Here is a 23,988-nt window from a genome sequence, read left to right on the forward strand (position 1 = left end):
TTCTGTTTCCCTCTTTCTTGGCTTCTGTTTGTCTCTGGCCTCTGTGTATCTCTGTTTTTATTTCTGACTCACGTCTATTTCTGTCTTTATTAGATGCTTCTTTGCCTGACTCTCTTTCTGTCTTTGTCTCTCTTTCTCCCATATACATAAAAACAATATGGGGGGGTATATACGTAAGTATTTTTCCAGACCAGACTTGGCTTTTTGTTATACTGACACTCCTCCCCACTATGTTATTATGAGGAACTGGGATTTGATCTCTCTCTCTCTGACACACACACACACTCTCTCTCTCTCTCTCTCTCTCTCTCACACACACACACACACACACACACACACTCTGACCTGTTCACACAAGCCTCCCTTAAACTGGGTCAAGTGGAAGATGCAGCCCCCCCAAATAACTCCTTGACTGTAACTAAGCACTGTAAAATGTGTTTATTTGTAAAAGTGTTCCATTTGGGAGGTTTTCCCCCTTGAAAACCTACTTAAAATTACCCATTTGTGTTTCACTCTTGGTCTCTTTCTGCAACTCAGCCCTACCCAAGGTTAGTAACCTTTCCTTTCTATTTTCAGTTATCTTTGGTGGTAGTTTCATTCCACAACTTTAGTTGCTACCTAGCAATTTAAATCAGGGTGTTTGGCTTCTGAGATTTTCTAGAGAATAGCATATCTGATAATAAGGATTGGTTGACAGGCCCCATCTTCTGTCTGCATTGTTTAGTAGGGGACAGAATGAAACATAAACAGCAAGCTAAATGGTAGTATCCTCTTTCAGGTAATTCTTCCATTAATTCAATAGAGAGGAGAAAACCTGTCGTCTTCATTTGAGGAAAGGACATTTGATGCCAGTATTTTTAATCAAATTTGTCCAGAGTAGATTGGAAGCTGATCTTCAAGATATCAAACCAATATACAAGAACCTGTCATGGTTGGGTTCATTTTTGTGGGTTAAAAAAAAATAGCCCAACAACTCTTTGACCTATACAATCTGTCTTTGAAAAATGGTTTCCACATGTGTGACATATTTGGACTGCCTTGTAAAAACACAATTTTTATTTGACAGTTTTAATATTTCGAACACTCCATGTTGACATTTTTATCAGATGGGTTGTTTTGTTGACAGTGGGAGTTTGCAAACTAATAAAGAAAATCAGAAAGGAAATTAGCTTGAAGCTGCTGAGTATCTGAGACCAGAAGGTAAACGAAGGAGGTACCAAGTCTAGAAATAATTACCATCACTGCCACAATCCTCCATTAGTGCTGGCAAAAGATCCAGGGTCTGACAGTTAAATTAAAGCTTGCAACCCAGTGAAAAATTAGCAGCAGAAAGCTTGAATTCTGGTAGCATCACACTGCATGCCATTTACTGTAAAACTTGACAACTTTGCTCCATTCATAAGATTCACTGGAGGATAAGACCGCTTTAAAAATGTAGAAAACAAATTCATCTATGGCAGGCAGTATTTACAAAGCAATGGCTCAACCTGCTTGCCATTAAAGTAGAAACTTGCTCAACAGAATTTTTCTTTTGTAATGCAGCATTAGATAATGACTGAATTTGGGAGTTGAAGTCAGGCAGGCTTGAATGTAAAGCCCAGCTGCAACATGTATTAGCTGTGTGTCCTTGGACTAGTGACTTAAACTTTCTGAGACTTAGCTTCCTCACCTTCAAAACACATGTATCAGTGTCAGCTACCTAAATTAGGTCATTAAGAGAAAATAAGATAATGCATATAATGTGCATAGCACGATGCCTGGTACATGACACTGAAACTATGTAAGCTGTTCTTATTGTTGCTCAAACAGATGGCGGAAGAAGATATTAATTATAATAGAGACATTTTGGAGCCTTCTTAGAAAATGTGGAAGCTGAGCTTCATCTTGAACTAAGAGTCAGAGACTGACATGTCCATTTGGGTTGGGAGAAGAATGGCAACCTAGGAAGTGGAAAATGTTTGAGCAGATCTGAGGTGGGAGAGTTTATGGCTTATTCAGTGACAGGCAGGAGGACAGAAAACAGGAAATGGGGCTGGCTGTGGTGGCTCACACTTTGGGAGGCTGAGGTGGGCAGATCATCTGAGGTCGGGAGTTTGAGACCACCCTGGCCAACATGGTGAAACCTCGTCTCAACTAAAAATACAAAAATAGCTGGGTGTGATGGCAGGCGCCTGTAATGCCAGGAGGCTGAGGCAGGTGACTCGCTTGAGCCGGGGAGGCAGAGGTTGCAGTGAGCTGAGATTGCACCACTGCACTCCAGCCTGCCTGGACATCAGAGTGAGACTCCCTCTCAAAAAAAAAAAAAAAAAATGAAAACAGCGAATAGCTTTGAGGTATTGTTGTTTCAGGACCACTTTTCTCTGAGATTCTTCTGGTACAGTGGGTTGACTTCCTGAGTAGTCAGGTGACATGCTTAAAACAAGGTTGTCTAGTCAGGCACAAAGACTCACACCTGTTAATCACAGCTACTCAGGAGGCTGAGACAAGAGCATCACTTTAGCCCAGGTGTTCTAGGCTGCAGTGTCTCAGCTTGGCATGGAAACTCCCTTGCATGACGTGGTCCCTGCTCACTGGGCCAGCCTCATCTACCACCTTCTCCTTATGTATTGGTGTTATCAAGCTGCTTGCCTGGCAACCCTCTCACTGTCCTCTCCACAGGCATGCATACACAAGTGCACACACACACATGATCAAGGCACTGCACTCTAGTCTGGGTGACTGAGGGAGACTGTCTCCAACAACAACAACAACAAAAAAGTAAAGTAAAAGAAAGAAAAGAAAAAAGGAAAAAGCTTCTCTAGTCCAGTTCTTAAGCATCCAGACCACAGGTAGGATACAAGCTCTGCCATTCAGGTAGTTCACTATTTCTCCCAAGACCCTCAGACACCTTAATTCTTTACTCCTCACCCTGGACTGCACTTGCTAATCTGATGGATTAAAAATGACATTTTCTAGTTGACTATTCATTTGGGAAATGGGTACAATGCTATAATTCAAATATAATGCTATTAGTTTTAAAGAATAATCTGGCACTATCTGTTAAAATTAGACATGTGACTATCCCTTCATCTACAAATTCAACTTTGAGAAATCTGTTCGATAAAAATAAATGTACTGCCAGTTGCGGTGGCTCACGCCGGTCATCCCAGCACTTTGGCAGGCTGAGGTGGGCAGATCACCAGAGGCCAGGAATTCGAGACCAGACCAACACTGTGAAACCCCATCTCTACTAAAAACATAAAAATTAGCTGGGCACAATGGTACACACCTATAATTCCAACTACTGAGGATGCCGAGGCAGGAGAATCACTGAAGCTTGGGAAGTGACAGTTGCAGTGAACCGAGACGGTGCCACTGCACTCCAGCCTGGGTGACAGAGTGAGACTCCACCTCAAAAACTTAAATAAATCAATAAAGGTACTAGCACCTGGACGTTTATTTCAGTATTATTGACAGTGACTAAGAAAAGCAAGAAACTGTATTGTCCCCCGATAGTTGAATTAATGGAGAGGTTTTCTTATTGCATAAAATATTATACAGCTTTTATAGTAATTATCAATAGGCACATCCTATAATCTGAGCAAGTTGCATTATATTTAACCTGGGCAAATTGCATAGTGTAATGAGACTACTATAGTCCATTTTTTTAAACAAAAAAATAGAAAAACCGTTTACTTATATGACTATATATGTTTTTATATAGTTGTATAAACATAAAGAAAGGTCACACATATTTCTTCGGTAAATGAGTGTCAGAGACTGAGCAGGACGGGAGAAACTTGCCTTTTTCTTTGCAAACCTGTTTTTGATTTGTTGCCACAGGCACACATTTTGTAGCTTGGAAGGTAAATCCAATGAAGTATATAAAAAAAGGAACTTACCTGCTGAAGGGGGATAGAGTAAAAGAAGGGGAGAGTGAAGCTGAAGGAAAATTGTTCAAGTCTTAAGCATAGAAGAGGAGAACGACAGCAGCTTTTGTCCATTTATGTGCTGGATTGGCTTAAAATCTGCTTAAGGTGGAATTTTTCTTCCTTTTTGTGCAGTAAACAGGGATATTACAAACTGAATTCATGTGTCTTAGCTTGGCATGGAAACTCTCTTGCATGAGGTGGTCCCTGCTCATCAGGCCAGCCTCATCTACCACCTTCTCCTCATGTATTGGTATTATTGAGCTACCTGCCTGCCAATCCTCTCACTGTGCTCCCCACAGGCATGCACACACAGGCATGAAAACACAGGCACACACATACAGCCATGCACACAAAGGCATGCACACAGGCAGACATGCACAAACATGCACATTCATGTATGTGCTTCATGCCATTCCTCACCTCTATATTCTTCCTGCATTTCACAACACCTTCCCACTCCTCATCATCTGGTTAACTTTTACTCTCTAACATTCAATTTGGGAAATACTCCTTCACCCAAGACTGGGCTAAGCACCCCTTATATATGCTTCCTTAAAATCCTGGGTAGTCTAGCTCAGCCCTTCCATATGGCTTTGAAATAATTTGCATAGGCACTGACTGCCCCTCAAGATGATTTCTGTCTCATCTCTTGCTGGAATCATTTTAATTGGATTTATGTCCCTTATAAGCAAGGATTATCATATAATTCATCCCAAAGTGCTGAGATTTAGGTGAATTTTGTTTGGCTTTTATTTCAGAGGAGGAAACGGAGATTCAGAACAATTCAGTGAACTGCTCAAGGTCACATGGTGAGGGATGGAGGGAATCAAACTTCAAACTCCTATCTTCAGCCTCCCACGCTGAGACTTCTTCTATGCCCATATTGTAAACTGCAGAAGTAGACATACTCCTAATGAAATTAACTAGTGACTCTGCTACTGCTATCTAGGTGTGCTTCACATTGGAGTACAGATTGCCTCAAAAACTCTCAGTTACTATATACCCTGACAACTGGATCTCAAACTATAATATTCTAATGACCATATGTATGAGTGAGGACGTTTTCAGCTGTAATTAAGAAAATCTAATGTCAATATATATAGTTACCCCTCAGTATACAGAAGGAACCTTTCAACTGACAAACTTGTCAATACTTGTATCCACCTGGGGTCCAAAAGGCTTGGAAAAAGGAGCCTGATCTGACCTTCTCCCACGATTGACATTTCTGTAAAATAAAATAAAAAAATAACAAAGTAGAAACCCAAAAGAGGGCTTCCTTAGGGCCTGTTTCCCTCTATCAGCCACCTCTCCCTCTGCCTGGAACCTCAACCAACTTGCTCTGACTTATACATTGTTTCAAGAGATGTAAGAGCCCAATAAATATAATTTTTAACAATCATATTAAATTATTGAGATTATGTATGAGATACTGTGCAAGGCTATGTATCCGTCATCTCAATTAATTCTCAAAACTATCATGTAAGGTAGGTTTTATTAATAATTCTTGGTATGCAGATGAGGAAGTTGAGGCTCAGAGAGGTGAAGTAACTTGCCCACAGTCACACAGCCAGTAAGTGTTATAGTCAGAACTGGAAGCTTCTCAGTCAGGATCTGAAGCCATTGAGCTACACTCCCATGTGAGGCCATATAGGTCGGGGGAAGGACTTCCCCCCAGAAGCAATGGGAAGCCACTGATAGCAGGAAATGCCACGATCATTCTGAAGTGACATTTGGGTAAGATTACAAGGTTCTAAACAATACAGTGAGTAGACTTGTCGGGGCTACTACAGGAGTTTCTCTGAGAGCCACCTTGAATGCACCCTTGCTTCAAACCAAAGCAGCAACCCTTTAATCTGCTTCACACCTTGGACTTAATGCAGTATTTCATTTGAATGAATGAAACATTTCAACATTTTAAGAAAAGAAAATTAGGAAACCATTAATCTAGATCAGGGTTGAAAAACTAGAGTCTATGAGCCAATTTCAGGCTGCTGCCTGTTTTTGTAAATACGGTTTTCTTGAGATACAGACTCACCCATTCATGTTTAAGTTACCCACTATTTCTTTTGCTGTAAGCAGCAAAGCCTGAGGTATTTACTCTCTGGACCTCCCCAGAAAAAGTGTGCAGACCACTGATCTAGATTAGGATTTATCAATTTCAGCACTATTGGTATCTTGGGATGGATAATTCTCAGTTGGCTGAGTCTGATCTGCATGTTGTAGGATGTTGTATTAGTCTGTTCTCACACTGCTGTAAAGACATACGTGAGACTGGGTAAATTATAAACAAAAGAGATTTAATTGACTCACAGTTTCACAGGTTTAACAGGAAGCATGACTAGGAGGCCTCAGGAAACTTACAATTGTGGCAGAAGGTGAAGGCGGAGCAAGGCACAGCTTCACAAGGCAACAGGAGAGAGAGCGAGTGAGCAAGAAGGGGGAAGTACCACATAATCATCAAACAGCCAGATCTCCTGGGACCTCACTCACTGTCAGGAGAACAGTGTGGGGGAAACTGTCTCCATGATGCAATCACCTCTTACTAGGTCCCTCCCTCAACACATGAGGATTACAGTTAGAGATGAGATTTGGCTGGGTACACAGATAAACCATATCAGATGTTGAGCAGCATCCCTGGCCTCTACCCAGTAGATGCCAGTAGCACCCTCCCACAGTTGTGTCAGCTGACATCCGCAGTTAAGAACCATTGATCTAGATGTTTTTGCTCTTTCCACATGTGGCATTCTAAACATTTATGGTTTTTTGTAGTGACTTTAATGCATGTGGTACTTTTTATTGTGTACCTACTGTGTGCCATTATGGCATTATCATTTTCTCTCAACAGATCTTGCTTGCTCTTCAAACAACTCCAAATATGTCATCTCACTAATGTGTTATTAAAACAACCCCCCTCTTGCCGAGCACGAGCACGGTGGTTCACGCCTATAATCCCAGCACTTTGGGAGGCCGAGGTAGGTGGATTATCCAAAGTCAGGAGTTCAAGACCAGCCCGGTCAACATGACAAAACCAGGTCTCTACTAAAAATACAAAAATATACCAGGCATGGTGGTGCATGCCTGTAGTCCCAGCTACTGAGGAGGCTGAGGCAGGAGAATTGCTTGAACCTGGGAGGTGGAGGTTACAGTGAACCGATATTGCGCCATCGTACTCCAATCTGGGCGACAAGAGCAAAACTCCATCTCAAAAACAAAGAAACCCTTTCATTTTCAGACAGTACGTGCTCATTACAGAACAAGTTTTTGGCCTTGTTTAAGGTGGTGGAGAGTGACCTGGGGCATGGGAAAGAGGAGGAGGCTTGGTATTGGGGTACCACTTCAGCTGCTTTTACAGTATGGCATTAATTGGACAATTCAATCAACTTTCTCCAAACTTCAGTTTTCTCATCTCTGAAATGGGGACAAGAATAGCTCAGTGAGCGGTTTTGACAATCAAATGAGATAACATCATAGGAAGACTGGAAATATAAAACATTTCATGGATATTATGTTTATATGTATTCCCAAAGTGTTTATCAACATTTGAGTAAAAACATCATCCTGGTAGAAATTTGACTGTACATGCAGAATAGGAGACATCTCTCTCTGAAGCACCAAAGTTCTGAGAAAATTTGTGAAACAAATAAGAACATTTTCTCAAGTCCCTCTCTGGTTAAGAAATATCACTATGTGACTAATGCATACAGGGGCATAGAGTAAAAGAAAGCTGAAATCATGCCACATTTTATGACTTGGTTATAATATAAACTCTTGGGAGCTGGAATATTACTGTGGGGTTAGACAAGAAAATGATGCTTGATTATGGTATTTCCAGGCCTGTCGTGGCAGTACAATAATTAAGAAAAAAAGTGCCACTTGAGACTGTAATACTTTCCATTTTCACAATTTCTTTTTCTTTTGTAAATTCTAAGAATTTAGAGATCCTCTGTACCTGTACCATTATCAAGTACTAAAATCCTTGTCTCAAAAACTATTTTATTGTACTAATAGCAATAGAGTTGTTTACAGTTTAGACATTTCCTTGTGGCCCAAAGATTTCACAATGGTGTAATCAGGGAGGTAATGTAAGCTAATTATCTATGTTTGAATTTTGATTCAGAGTCAGCTTTCTAGCCAGGCATGGTAGCAGTCACCTGTAGTCCCAGCTACTCGGGAGGCTGAGGTGGGAGAACAGCTTGAACCCCGGAGGCGGAGGTTGCAGTGAGCCGAGAGCATCACTGCACTCCAGCCTAGGCAACAGAGGGAGACTCCATCTCAAATTTAAAAAAAAAAAAGGAATCAGCTTTCTAATGAGAGCTTCTACAATGACACTTTGTGACTCTGTGTGGGCAGAAATTGTTCTTGTATATATATGTATGCATGTGCACACATGGAAATGTAAAGAATGTTATATGTGAGAAGCTGTCCATGGAAAATGTGAAAGTTCCATCCAAATGCTGAAACTATTGAAAACCCTTCTAACCAGTGTGCACATCCTGGCTGGAAGTCAACAGTCTGGGTTGCAGTCTGCTTTTTCCATTTCCCTCTCTGTGCCTTTGGGAGAGTTACCCCTCTCTGGGCCTCAGTTTTCCCACCTATAAAATGAGCACACTGGATGGAACTGAGGTCCCTCTTCCTCTACACCTAGTTCTTCCTTCTCGGACCTCCAACACCACTTGAGATTAGGCCAGTTCAACATGTCCAACTCTAAACACCTTCTCTTTTGCCTCTCCCACACAAACCCGTCATCTCTTGCTGATTTTGCTTTTAATGGCATCACCATTGTTATAGGAAAATTTTCCAAACAAGTAAAATCATGACTCCCATTCTGATATAAAGTAAACATGTATGTACTGGCTTGAAGAGTAGTCTCCTCCAAATTTGTATCCACCTGTAACCTGTGAATGTGACCTTATTTGGAGATAGGGTTGTTGTAGCTGTCATCAAATTATAAGGTGAGGTCTTACCAGATGATGGTAGGCCTTGGATTCCAATATCCTTTTGGAGACAGACACATAGAATGCCATGTGAAGGTGAAGGTAGAAATGAGAGAGGTGTGTCTACAAGCCAAAAATTGCTGGTAACCTCAAGAATCCAGGAAGAGGCAAGGAAGGAGGCTCTGTAGAGTCGTTAGAGAGAGCCTTCAGAGCTCTTCAGTGATTCTCACCCCTTTGCTTCTTTTCCCTCCTCTGCTTCTCTCCTAGGTTAGCTTTACAGTGCCTCTTTCAGACCTGGTATCTGCAGAGCCTCAATTTTATCCTCCAAAACTGCAATATAATACATTTCTATTGTCTTAGGCCACCGCCTTTTAGTAATTTGTTACCACAGCCTCAGCAAACTAATATGCATGTTAAAGATTTTATTTAACCCATGAATTAAATGAGGAAAACAAGCAATAAACAGTTCAAAGGAAAAGCCAAAGAAACACAGAATTATAAGAAGGAAAGGAAGGTTGAAATGAATGTATAAACAGATACAAAACTGATTTTTTCATGGTGATGGGGAGAAGCTTTTCCTCTGTGGACATAATTCATTTACCTATCTGTGAATCAGAATTACTTCTGTTGACATTGGTTATTTGCAACTTACACAGTTGTAAAATAACTACTATAAAATCAAATAACCAGGAAGGAATGCCCTTGAAAGTGCAGAGTTTTCCATTACAGCACAGATGATCCCTTCTCCATTTTCTCGTAATTCAGGTTTAGAAGCTAAGGGTCATTTTTTACTTCCTTCTCTACAGTGCTTCTTTTTATTTTTTTGAGACAGTCTTGCCCTGTCGCCCAGGCTGGAGTGCAGTGGCACGATCTTGGCTCACTGCAACCTTCACCTACCAGGTTCAAGCGATTCTCCTGCCTCAGCCTCCCAAGAAGCTGGGATTACAGGCACCCGCCATCATGGCTGGCTAATTTTTGTATATTTAGTAGAGATGGGGTTTCACCATATTGGTCAGGCTTGTCTCAAACTCCTGACCTCACGATCACCTGCTTCGGCCTCCCAAAGTGCTGGAATTACAGGCGTGGGCCACTGCACCTGGCTCTGCAGTACTTCTTATCCAACCCTTGCTTCTTTTCCCTCCTCTGCTTCTTAGTTTAGCTTTTCAGTGCCTCTTTCTGGATCATTCCTGGAGTGCCTTTGATCCCAACCTTCCACTGAGCCCCAGAACTGACCCGAGAATCCTGTCACTTTGAGTAAGAGGGGAGTGTGATGGGGCTGAATTATGTCTCCTCAAAATTGGTATCTACCCTGAACTCTGGCATGTGACCTTATTTGGAAATAGGGTCTTTGAAGACCTAATAAGTTAACAATTTTGAGATAAAATCCTGGATTCAGGGTGGGCCTAAATCCAACGGCTTATGTCCTTATAAAAAGAGGAGAGGATGCAGAGAGACACACAGAGGAGAAGATCATATGAAGACAGAGGCAGAGATGGGAATGATGCTGTCATAAGCCATAGAACTCCAGAAGCCACCAAAGCTAGAAAAGGTAAAGAAGAGATTCTCCCCTGAAGCCCCAGAGGGAGCACAGCCCTATGGACACCTAGATTTTGACGCAGTGAAATTTGATTTTGAACCTTCTGGCCTCCAGAACTGGAAGACAATAAGCTTCTATTATTTCTAGCCACTAAGTTTGAAGTAACTAGTTATAGCAGTCATTGGAAACTAACACAGGGGAGAGGGCAGTGGAAAATAACTGTACTGGTCTGTTCTCATGATGCGGGTAAATTTATACCCAAAACTGGGTAATTTATAAAGAAAAAGAGGTTTAATGGACTCACAGTTCCACGTGGCTGGGGAGGCCTCACAATCACAGCAGAAGGCAAGGGAAGAGCAACGTCACGTCTTTCACAGCAGCAGGCAAGACAGAGAACGCAAGCCAGGCAAGAGGGGAAACCCCTTGCCTGTGAAACCATCAGATCTTGTGAGACTTATTCACTACCACAAGAACAGTAGGAGAGAAACTGCCTCCGTGATTCAGTGACCTCCCACCGGGTCCCTCCCTCCCACAACATGTGGGAATTATGGGAGCTACAATTCAAGATGAGATTTGGGTGGGGACACAACCAAACTGTATCAATAACTTAATTCAATCTTACCTACTTTTTCTGAGGACCTGCTATGCTTGCTTCCAGTATCATAACAGGCACTGGGGATATGTTAACTGTAGACCAGGAGCTCCATGCACCACTTCAAGGCCCAGGAAAGACCTAGACAAAACTCTGGGTGGGCTTCTGTTACATTCCAGCATTGGCTCTCTCAGCTTTTAAAATTTTACTTAACCACTCAGTCAGTGCTGAGATAGCTGTTAGGGAGACCTAGCCTGCCACAGGCCTGTGGTGGGAAAGTGGTGGTGGGGGGAGGGAGGCTTTTACACCTTTTAATTGTTTCCTTTGCGCAGAAATACGAGGCCTTAATGATTCCAATTATAGAGTTAGATCAGTTTCCTATTGCTGCTGCAATGGATGACCACGAGCTAACGTCTCCAAACAACACTATGTATTATCTACAGTCCTGAAGGTCAGGAGTCCTTAAACTGAAATGTTGGCAGGGCTACATTCCTTTGGGAGGCTCTAGAGGAAGGTGAATGTTCTTGATTTTCCCAGCTTCTAGGAGGCTGCCTGCTGTCCTTGGCTTGGAACAAACCACCTGCAAAGTGCATCACTCCAATCTCTGCTTCTGTTGCCACATCTCTTCTAGTCTCTGCCTTTCTTTTATAAGGACCTTTTTGCTTATATTGGGCCAAAACATAAACATATAATCCAGGTTGATCTAATTTAATCCCATATGAAAAGTACCTTTTGTCAAGTGAGGTAACATATTCACAGGTTCTGGGGATTACGATGTGGGCACCTTTGGAGTAGGGGTATTATTTAGCCCCTCACAAGTGTTCTTTAATCTTATTTTTGACATTGGTGGTAACTATCTACCTACCTACCTACCTGCCTGCCTGCCTGAGGCATTTGAACCAGAACAACTCCATCCTGAGTAGGGGCTGGGTAAAATAAGGCTGAGACCTGCTGGGCTGCATTTCCAGGAAATCAAGGCATTCTAAGTCACAGGATGAGACAGGAGGTCAGCACAAGATACATGTAATAAAGACCTTGCTAATAAACAGGTTGCAGTAAAGAAGCCTGCTAAATGCCACCAAACCAAGAGGGCAACAAGACTGACCTCTGGTCATTCTCACTGCTATGCTCCCACCAGCTCCCTGACAGTTTACAAATGCCTCTACATGGTCTTTAAAGGAGAAGCATGAACAATCCATTTCTTCTTTAGCGTATCATCAAGAAATTACCATAAAAATGGGCAATCAGCAGCCTTGGGGCTGCTCTGTCTATGGAGTAGCCATTCTTTACTCTTTGCCTTCATAACCTTGCTTTCAGTTTTTCAGACTTTCCCTGAATTCTTTCTTTCTTGTGTGAGATTCAAAAACCTTCCCCATCCAGTGGTCTGGATGGGGACCACTTTCCTGTAACATATTTACTGTAAACCCCAAATATCTGAGGCAGGTCTCAATTTAGGAAGTTTATTTTGCCGACCGTCTGTGACACAGCCTCAGGAGGTCCTGATGACGTGTGCCCAAGGTGGTTGGGTTAGTTTCGCTTTTACACATGAGAGACATGAGACCTCAATCAATATGTGTAAGATGTATAACACCCATAGTGTACAACTCCAAGTGGGGGCTTCCAGGTTTGAAGTAGGTAAGAGACAAATGTTGCATTCTTTTGAGTCCTTGATTAGCCTTCCACTGAATACACAATTTAGTCTGACTCAGTGAATCTGCATTTTTACATAACCAATAGGGCAGAGGAAGCAATTGCTTGTCCTTTATCCACAAGGAATTTCCTGTGGGCAAATTGTGAGGGAGGTATGTAGCTTCTTATCTTTGTACGCCCTAAGCAGTTCCCAGCTTGATTTTTCTTTTTGGCCTAGTGGTTTTGTGGTCCCAAGATGTGTTCTCTCTCTCATTCTCTCTCTCTCTCTCTCTCTCCCCCCCTACCCCCACCCCCACTCCTTTCCTATGTCAATTGAGGAAAAAAAACAAGACAATCTCCATTATTTTAGAAGCTGCCAAAATTAAGGACACGTGCCCGGAGATAGGTCTATGCCTTTCTCTGAGGATGATTTTGAGGTCTCCAAATTTAAAGGGGAAAGGGCAGGATATTGAGAAGTACACAATTTTCAGGTAAGAAGTGGGTAGAGAAAACGGGAAAATAGTTACTTATGACTTTGTCTGGCTCTATGAACCTGCATTTCCAAAATATAAGATGACATGGACAAATGCGGCAGAGGAAAAATGCAGCGAATCTACATTTTTACATAAGATACCATAGACAAAAATTAGACAGGGAACAATCAGACATGCATTTGTGTCTGGTGGGCAGGGGGTGACTGCACCTCTAAAGATAAGTTACCAGTTTACACTGCTATGGTGACATTTTAACAGAAATACCTTAGAGTAAAGTGCTAGGAACTCACTAGGTATCCCTGTGGGCAAAATATAGGGGAGGCGTGTACCTTTTCACCTTGTAGCCATCTTATTTAGGAAGCAAAAGGGGAGGCAAGTGACCCAGTTCCCAGCTTGACTTTTCCCTTTAGCTTAGTGATTTTGGGAACCCAAGATTCCTTTTCTTTCACAACTACATACATTTTACTGATCAAGATTCTTAAATGAGGAACTTTTGTACCTGACACAATTAGCTAGAAAAACGAAACATTAAGCAAAGAATCTTCAGACAATGAAAAATTCTGCCTTATTACAGAGGAGCCAGAAAATCTTAGAAATAACACATAGACTCTGGAGCACCCTGTTCAAAAGTAATGTTCTCTTAAGGAGGACATATATTATGTGGAGGTCTCGGGGAGTCTCTGGACCTCACATGATCAATTGCTACTCATCAAATTGGGTCAAACATAAGGTTTCTGTTCAAAGATATTGGCCTCATCTAACACATGCTCAGCTGCTAAATAATAAAATTGGGTTGAGATCTTAATATTTAGCCTACTTTTTTTTTTTTCTATTGTACTTAAGATTCCGGGGTACATGTGCAGATCATGCAAGATTGTTGCATAGGTACATTAATGGCAAGGTGGTTTGCTGCCTCCATCCCCCCATCACCTATATCTGACATTTCTCCCCACGTTATTCCTCCCACTATCCCTCCCCAGCCACCTGCAATGGACCCCAGTGTGTGATGCTCCCCTGTGTCCATGTGTTCTCATTGTTCTTCAAGATCCACCAAGAGTGAGAACATGTGGTGTCTGATTTTCTATAGGCATTTTCCTTTCTCATGTTTGCCAAAAGCAAAAAGTCACATTTATAATCACCTGTGAATTAAACAAGAGGAGATTTAGTATTTCCTCCCAAAGAACACTTATTCTTATAGAACACCAAGCAAACCCACTAGATTTTGTGGAAATCTCTGCACACAATCAGATTCCCATCCTACAGTTCCTTTTCTTTCTGTTGAATTGTCCAAATGACTACATGCAAGATGATAATCTCAGTAGCCTGTGTTCTGCTGCTGGTGTGATGTACAGACCTCAGACTATGGCTTTAGAGCCATGGTTTCTAGAGAAAGTGCAAGTTTTTTTATTCCACGTGGCCTCTGGCCCTCTGGCCAATTATTTCCTAGTCAGCCTGAGTGTGTTATATAGTTAATCCTTCAAATGATAGTGTTGGAAATGGGTTTATAACATCAGGAAAAATCCACATTGAGACAAGGGATCGCTCAGCAAGGTTTACTTCCTGTAGGAAGGGTGCAATTTGCCAGCAGCCTTGCCACGAGAGCACACCTGAACAAAGGAGACAGGGACATTTATAACTTTCATAACCTGAAGCAATCGCCCTACTGCTGTGTCCAGTTTCCACTGGGTGGAATGGGACCTTGCAGTCTATGCTTGACCTGAACGGCTAAAATCTTGGAAGTTTCCTGAAGAGATAAAGAGAAAGAAGACGAGGAAGAAGAGGAAGCTAGTCAGGAGAAGGTCAGGAGGGTTTCCAAATAAGGCATGGCATGCACCAGGGTTTGGAGCTTGCCCAGTCCTGTTTAGACATGTCGGAGAGAGTCAAGGTAGCTGATTTAAGACATAGCTGATTTAGAGAGAGAGAGAGAGAGAGAGAGAGTGTGTGTGTGTGTGTACACACACACACACACACACACACACACACACACACACACACGTATATGTTTATCCTAATAGTGGATAATGGCCACACAGGAAGAGATTTTAACTCCTTATCATGTAGTCTAAGATATAAACTTTGAAGAACAGCTTTCCCATCTTTCACAGATAGCTAGAAGAGAGTGGATGGTGAAGACAGGGCAACTCGTCTCCAAGCAGGGATAAGGTGGAAATTGCAACATTCATGGGTGTCTTATGGTGATAAGCAAGGCAGGATGTTAAGCTAATAGCCAAGAGGCCAGGCACAGTGGCACATGCCTATAATCCTAGCACTTTGGAAGGCCAAGGTGGGCAGATGGCTTGAGGCCAAGAGTTTGAAAACAGCCTGGCCAACAGAGTGAAACCCCTTCTTTACAAAAAATACAAAAATTACCCAAGTGTGGTGGTGTGCACCTGAGGTTTCAGGTACTTGGGAGGCAGCAGTGAGCTGTAATCATACCACGGCATTCCAGCCTGGGCAACAGAGTGAAGCCCTGCTTCGAAAAAAGAAAAAAAAAAAGATCACAGCCAAGGAACAGAAAAGTTCTGGAGGGAACTCACTCCTGTCCTCTAGGATTGGCTGCAACTGTATCTTTTGTACTGAGTGCGCCAGGACAAACCAGGATAAAGGTCATTTACTAGGGGAAGGAATATTGCAAATGCATACTCCTAGGACTTAGCCCAGCAGATGCTGAGGGTTTGCATCTATGTTTGCACATGTCAACTAAGCTTTTGAAAAAGGCAATAAATTGAAGCAGTAATTTTGATTTTGGCCACAAGCTACTTCAAACCCTAGCTGGTCCTGCAGGAGCCCCAGCTGGTCTTAATAGCTCATCTTCTCCACCCTAGATATTGTACAAAAAAAATGGCCCTGTCTCTTCCAATCTTTCTACTTCCACACTAGATGGATCTACTTTTCATGTTATTCACTTGATCTGAAACATTAAATAACGCCTCAATTCTTACACCTATTGAATAGGACTTAGCCTTCTTAACTAGGGCTTCATTTCTTGGCTTTACTCCTACTTTTGCCCTGGAAATTTCAGCTATTGAAGATGACTTTTCTTTTCCTATCTCCATGACTCTGGTTAAACCTCTCCCCACCTTTTTATTTTTTAAACTGAGAACTTGATTTTTCATCATTTTGTCTAAATTCTTACCTATTCTACAAAGGACATTTCAAGTGCTTTCTTCTTATAAAAGTCTCCTGGAATTTTTATCAACCAGATGAAACCTTTTGCTACTTAAAACTTTATTCTTCTTAGACACTGTTTCTGAGAAACGTTTGACATATCACAGACTGTAACTTTTAAAAAAGTAATTGGTTCACATGCCATAGTCCCCTTAAAGGACTGACTTACTATGAATAACTTTTTTTTTTTTTTTTTTTTTTTTGAGACAGGGTCTCACCCCATTGCCCAGGCTGGAGTGCAATGGTGTGATCTTGGCTCACTGCAACCTCTGCCTCCTGGGTTCAAGAGATTCTCCTGCCTCAGCCTCCTGAGTAGCTGCGATTATAGGAACCCACCACCATGCCTGGGTAATTTTTTATATCTTTAATAGAGACAGCGTTTCACCATATTGGCCAGGCTGGTCTCAAACTCCTGATGTTGTGATCCGCCCACCTTGGCCTCCCAATGTGCTGTGATTATAGGCATGAGCCACTGCACCCAGTCAGAATAACTTTGATTTTATATGACAGAATCAGCAATTTCTGGTCCACTTAGAACAATTCAATTAGCTAAGATGACCTATTTTGTAGGGGGAAAAAAACTGTAGCAGTTCTTAAAACTTTTTATTTTTAAAGAACTCATTTAAACCATGGACTTGTGCTCCCCAACAAATTCAGAAAGCAAAACTCCAGGGAATTTTGCCTCATCGTATTTCAGAATGTGCTTGGATCTGTGAATTCCATCTGTGAAATATCACCTTCATTTGCCCAAGATTAAGTACTTTGCTTCCATAGGTTAATCATCTGGCATCTTACATTATTTGAAGTAAAGGGAACTATATTTAGTATTGCCAACAGAAGACTGCCAATGGAATTCATAGGAAACTTGATTCAATAACTGTGTGTTTGTTGTTGCTGTTGTTGAGACAGAGTCTTGCTCTGTCACCCAGGCTGGAGTATAGTGGCACAATCTCGGCTCACTGCAACCTCCACCTCCCAGGTTCAAGCAATCCTCCTGCCTCACCCTCCCAAGCAGGTGGGACTACAGGCATGCGTCACCAGGCTCAGCTAATTTTTGCATTTTTAGTAGAGATGGGGTTTCACCAGATTGGCCAGGCCAATCTTGAACTCCTGACCTTGTGATCCACCCACCTCTGCCTTCCAAAGTTCTGGGATTACAGGCAGGAGCCACTACGCCTGGCCTCAATAACTGTATTTTTAAATGGATCTGCTGTCAGAAAGAAAAGGAGCTACCCATGAGCCATGCAAAGGTCAGGATATTATAAATGCCGTTTTGCTTGGATGCAAGTGAACTAAGCATTTTGGCTCTGTACTAACCAGACGTATTTAAATGCAAGTCACCCAGGGTTTGAACTACTCTCTTTTGATAGCATAAAAATAACTTCCCCAGGTCAGTAGTGAACTATTTAGTGTATCAGACTCAATGTACTGATAAATACCTTCTAGTCTCATTTGGTCTATTTCTAATTAAACAAGATCAAACTTGTAGCTACTCAATATCAAATCAACTGTCTAGGGGTTTCTTTGTGGTTGTTTCATAAAGCTGTTAACACAGCTGTGGGCCAAGTAATTAACTGACAAAATTAATTGATCCAATTTGGTCATTATTATTCGAGAGAAAGCAATCCACATGCAAGCGATAGAGGTTTACATAAAAGCTGTTCTCAGGACTTTGGTGTATAAAACCCAACTGACTCTCTCTCCTGACTCGTTGTAGCCTCTCTTTTCTGCTCCACTATGTTCTGTTGACTCAAACACCGTAATTTTCTTTGTCATTTCCATCTCTAACACTGCTACCCACTGCCTCAAATCCAGACAACTACAATACTTTCCAATTAAACTTCCACCTTCTTGTTTCTCCTCCATGCAAACAAATTTCTCTTAAAAATAATCTTTTGTTTACATAAATAAAGCATATTCTCCTTGTTAAAAGTAAAAACCTCATGGATGTGGCTAAAGTCCCTTTGACAATCTTCTTATCTGATCACAGTACTATTTCTTCCTCCAGCTTCTCCAAAGGCAGCAGTTGCATATGTGAACTTCCAGACATGATTTTGTCACTTAGGCTAGAGTATAATGGTCTGATCTCGGCTACTACAACCTCTGCCTCCTGGGTTCAAGTAATTCTCCTGCCTCAGCCTCCAGAGTAGCTGGGATTACAGGCGCCTGCCACCATGCCCAGCTAATTTTTATATTTTTAGTAGAGACGGGGTTTCACCACGTTAGCCAGGCTGGTCTCAAACTACTGACCTCAGGTGATCCTCCTGCCTCAGCCTCCCAAAGTGCTGGGATTACAGGCATGAGCCACCACACCCAGCCAATACTTTGTATTTGTAAAAACACATGCCAATTGAAAATATGTAGAATAGAAAATATGTTGAAATGTATGTGCCTGCATGTGTGTATGTGTAAATAGTATCGTGATTATTTAGGAACAAGCTTTTGAAAAAATATTATACTGTGATAAGAACACTTAATATGAGATCTCTTAAGAAATATTGAAATGCACAGGATGGTTGGCTGTGTACAGTAGATCTCTAGAATGTATTCATTCCGCTTAACTGAAACTTTACGATTATTAACAACTTTCCACTTCCCCTCTCCTCAACCATTAAGTTACCATTTCAGTCTCTAATTCCATAATTTCACTATTTTAGTTTATTATTATTATCATTTTTAAAATTTTGAGATGGAGTCTCACTGTGATGCCCAGGCTGGAGTGCAGTGATGCAATCTTGGCCACTGCAATGTCCGCCTCCTAGGTTCAAGTGACTCTCCCATCTCAGCCTCCTAAATAGCTGAGATTACAGGTGTGCACCACCATGCTGGACTAATTTTTCTATTTTTACTAGAAGTGGGGATTCACCATGTTACCCAGGCTGGTCTTAAACTCCCGACCTCAGGTGATCTGCCGGCCTCTGCCTCTCAACGTGCTGGAATTACAGGTGTGAGCCATGATGTTCAGCCACTATTTGAAATACTTCATATATAAATATATATACGTGTATACGTACACACACACACACACACACACACACACACACATATATATAAATATATTTATACACACACATATATGTAAACATATATATGGTACCCTGCAGAATTTGTTCTTCTATGACTGGCTTATTCTACTTAGCATAATGTCCTCAAGGTTCAGACCATGGTGTTACATATTGCAGAATTTCCTTCCCTTTGAAGGCTGAATAACATTTCATTGTTTTGTATCCATTCACCTGCTGATGGACACTTAGGGTGTCTCTTCATCTTGGCTACTGTAAATAGTGATGCAGTAAAAGTGAGAGTGGTAACATCACTTCAAGATCCTGATTTCAATCCTTTTGGACAAAACTCCTGAAAGAATAAGCAGGCGAAAAGCTTCATGACACTGGTTTCAGCAATGATTTCATGGATTGGACAACAATAGCATACACAACAAAAGCATTAATAGGCAAATAAGGCTACATCAAAATAAAAAAACTTCTGTACAGCAAAGGAAATAACAGAGAAAGGCAACTTCAGGAAAGTGAGAAAATATCTGCAAAACATGTATCTGATTAAAGGTTTGATTTCTGAAATCTATAAGGAGCTTCTACATTCCATAGGAAAGAAATAAAAACTTAATGAGCCCATTAAAAATGGTCTAACCGCCATTACTGAGGCAGTTCTAACTATACCACTATAAACAAAACCACAGGGAAATTTACACAGCAGCTGGTCAGAGTCAATGGCACCTCAGCAATGCCTCTGCTGGCAGACTGTGACTAGGCTACCTCCTAGCTAAGCAGGACATCTCTGAAAAAAGGGAGCAGGACGTGAGGAACTTATAAATAAAGCCCCACTTTCCCAGAAGTGTACCTGCCCAGCAGATCTGAATGGAACAAGGGAGCTCACAGCTCAGCACTTGAGCTCCTATAAGGGTCACACTGTCTCCTCAAGCAGCTCCCTGATGCCCGTATATTCAAAGACACCTCATCGAGGAGAGCTCAGGTTGACATCTGGCAGGTATCCTTCTGGGACTAAGACAGAAGAAGAAACTGGCAGCAACCCTTACTATTCTGCAACCACTACAGGTGATTCCCAGGCAAGCAGGGTGTGGAGTGGACCTCCAGCAGTCCTACAGCAGAGAAGCATGACTGTTAGAAGGAAAACTAAGAAACAGAAAGAAATAACTTCATCAGCTACCAAAAGCATGTCCACTCAGAGACCCCATCCAAAAGTCACCAGCTACAAAGACCACAGGTAGATAAAGCAACTAAGATGGAAGAAAGCAGTGCAAAAAGGATGAAAACACCCAAAACCATAACACCTTTCCTCCTCCAAGGGATCACAACTCCTCACCAGCAAGGACACAAAGCTGGATGGAGAATGAGACTGATGAATTGACAGAAACAGGCTTCAGAAAGTGGGTAATAACAAACTTCTTTGAGCTAAAGGAACATGTTCTAACCCAATGCAAATAAAATAAGTATCTTGAAAAACGGTTTGACGAAATGCTAATGAGAATAAACGGCTTAGAGAATAAAAACGACCTGATGGAGCTGAAAAACACGAGAACTTCAGGAAGCATACACAAGTTTCAATAGCTGAATCAACCAAGCAGAAGAAAGGATATCAGAGATTGAAGATCAATTCAATGAAATAAAACGAGAAGGCAAGATTAGAGAAAAAAGAGTTAAGAGAAATGAACAAAGCCTCCAAGAAATACAGGATTACATGAAAAGACCTAATCTACGTTTGATAGGTGTACCTGAATGTAACAGACAGAATGAATCCAAGCTGGAAAATACTCTTTAGGATATTATCCAGGAGAACTTTCCAACCTAGCAAAATAGGCCAATATTCAAGTCCAGGAAATACAGAGAACATCACAAAGATATCCATCAAGAAGAGCAACCCCAAGGCACACAATCGTTAGATTCACCAGGATTGAAATGAAGGAAAAAATGGTAAGGGTAGCCAGAGACAAAGGCCGGGTTACCCATAAAGGGAAGCCCATCAGACTCACAGTGGTTCTCTCCACAGAAACCTTATAAGCCAGAAAACAGTGGGGGCCAATATTCAACATCCTTAAAGAAAAGAACTTTCAACCCAGAATTTCATATCCAGCCAAACTAAGCTTCATAAGTGAAGGAGAAATAAAATCCTTTACGAATAAGCAATTGGTGAGAGATTTCGTCACCACGAGGTCTGGCTTACAAGAGCTCCTGAAAGAAGCACTAAATATAAAAAGGAACCACCAGTACCAATCACACTAAAAACGTACCAAATGGTAAAGAGCACCAACACAATGAAGAAACTGTGTCAACTAATGGGCAAAACAACCAGCAAGCATCAAAATGGCAGGATCAAATTCACACATAACAATATTAACCTTAAATGTAAATAAGCTAAATTCCCCAATCAAAAGACACAGACTGGTAAATTGGATAAAAAGTCAAAACCCATCGGTGTGCTGTATCCAGGAAACCCATCTCAAATGCAAGTACGCACACAGTCTCAAAATAAAGGGATGGAGAAAGATTTACCAAGCAAATGGAAAGCAAAAAAAGCAGGAGTTAAAACCCTATCTCTGACAGAACAGACTTTAAACCAACAAAGATCAAAAAAGACAAAGAAGGGCATTACATAATGGTAAAAGGATCAATGCAACAAGAACACCTAACAATCCTAAATACATACGCACCCAATACAGGAGCACCCAGATATATAAAGCAAGTTATTAAATACCTACAAAGAGACTTAGACTCCCACACAATAATAGTGGGAGACTTTAACACTCCACTGTTAATATTAGACAGATCAACAAGACAGAAAATTAACAAGGATATCCAGGACTTAGACTCAGATCTGGACCAAGCAAACCTAACAGACATTTACAGAACTCTCCACCCCAAATCCACAGAATATACATTCTTCTCAGCACCACATCACACCTACTCTAAAACTGACCACATAATTCGAAGTAAATCACTCCTCAGCAAATGCAAAAGAATGAAAATCATAACAAACAGTCTCTCAGACCACAGGGCAATCAAATTAGAACTCAGGATTAAGAAACTAATTCAGAATCACACAGCTTCATGGAAACTGAACAACTGGCTGTTGAATGTTGACTGGATTAACAATGAAATGAAGGCAGAAATAAAGACGTTCTTTGAAACCAATGAGAATGAAGACACAACATATCAGAATCTCTGGGACACATTTATAGCAGTGTCTAGAGGAAGATTTATAGCAATATATGCACACATGAGAAGCAAGGAAAGATCTAAAATCGACCCCCTATCATCAAAATTAAAAGAGCTAGAGGAGAAAGATAAAAAAAAAACTCAAAAGCTAGCAGATGTCAAGAAATAACTAAGATCAGAGCAGAACTGACGGAGACAGAGACACACACACACACACACACACACACACACACAAAACCCTTCAAAAAATCAAAAAATCAATAAATCCAGGAGCTGGTTTTTTGAAAAGATCAACAAAATAGACCACTAGCCAGATTAATAAAAAAGAAAAAAGAGAAGAATCAAATAGATGCAGTAAAAAATGATTACGGGGATATCACCACAGATTCCACAGAAATACAAACCACCATCAGAGAGTACTACAAACAACTCTATGCACATAAACCAGTAAACCTGGAAGAAATGGATAAATTCCATGACACTTGCACCCTCCCAAAGCCTAAACCAGGAAGAAGTCCAAACCCTGAATAGACCAGTAACAAGGGCTGAAGTTAAGGCAGCAATCAACAGCTTACCAACCAAAAAAAGCCCAGGTCCAGATGGGTTCACAGCTGAATTCTACCAGACATATAAAGAGGAGCTGGTACCACTCCTTCTGAAACTATTCCTAACAATCCAGAAAGAGGGAATCCTTCCCAAATCATTTTATGAGACCAACATCATCCTGATACTAAAACCCAGCAGAGACTCAACAAGAAAAGAAAACTTCAGCCAATATCCATGATGAACATAGATGCAAAAATCTTCAATAAAATACTGGCAAACTGATTGCAACAGCACGTCAAAAAGCTTATCCATTACCATCAAGCAGGCTTCATCCTGGGGATGCAAAGGCTGGTTCAACACACGCAAGTCTATAAACGTAATTCACCATATAAAGAGAACTAATGACAACAACCACATGATTATCTCAACTGATACAGAGAAGGCCTTTGACAAAATTCAACAGCGCTGTATGCTAAAAACCCTCAATAAGCTAGGTATTGACGGAATGTATCTCAAAATAATAAAAGCTATTGATGAAAAACCCACAGCCAATATCATACTGAATGGGCAAAAACTGGAAGCATTCCCTTTGAAATCTGGCACTAGACAAGGATGCCCTCTCTCACCACTCCTATTCAATAGAGTATTGGAAATTCTAGCCAGAGCAATCAGGCAAGAAAAAGAAATAAAGGGTATTCAATTAGGAAAAGAGAAAGTCAAATGTCTCTACTTGCAGACAACATGATTGTATATTTTGAAGACCCTATCATCTCAGCCCAAAATCTCGTGAAACTGATCAGCAACTTCAGCAAAGTCTCAGGATACAAAATCAATGTGCAAAAATCACAAGCATTCCTATGCACCAATAACAGACTTAAAGAGAGAGTCAAATCAAGAACGAACTGCCATTCACAATTGCTACAAAGAGAATAAAATATCTAGTTATACAACTAACAAAGGATGTAAAGGCCCTCTTAGAGGAGAAT

The 23,988-nt window shown here is 41.2% G+C and overlaps 2 long non-coding RNA genes across 2 annotated transcripts; one reads left to right on the forward strand and one right to left on the reverse strand.

Annotated features, from left to right (window-relative positions):
• The first annotated feature begins 506 nt into the window (after window positions 1-506).
• Window positions 507-18,432, forward strand: LOC116526737. Its single transcript, XR_004258245.1, has 3 exons — window positions 507-518; window positions 6,224-6,231; window positions 18,331-18,432. It is a non-coding gene; the product is annotated as an uncharacterized LOC116526737 (long non-coding RNA).
• On the reverse strand, window positions 17,166-18,456 carry LOC116526738. Its single transcript, XR_004258246.1, has 2 exons — window positions 18,367-18,456; window positions 17,166-17,231 (listed from the first exon to the last, which is right to left on the reverse strand). It is a non-coding gene; the product is annotated as an uncharacterized LOC116526738 (long non-coding RNA).
• Between the last annotated feature and the right edge of the window lie 5,532 nt (window positions 18,457-23,988).

The sequence above is a fragment of the Sapajus apella genome, unplaced genomic scaffold, assembly GCF_009761245.1.
Source record: "Sapajus apella isolate SASKATOON/1434 unplaced genomic scaffold, GSC_monkey_1.0 scaffold51, whole genome shotgun sequence".
NCBI classification, from domain to species: domain Eukaryota; kingdom Metazoa; phylum Chordata; class Mammalia; order Primates; family Cebidae; genus Sapajus; species Sapajus apella.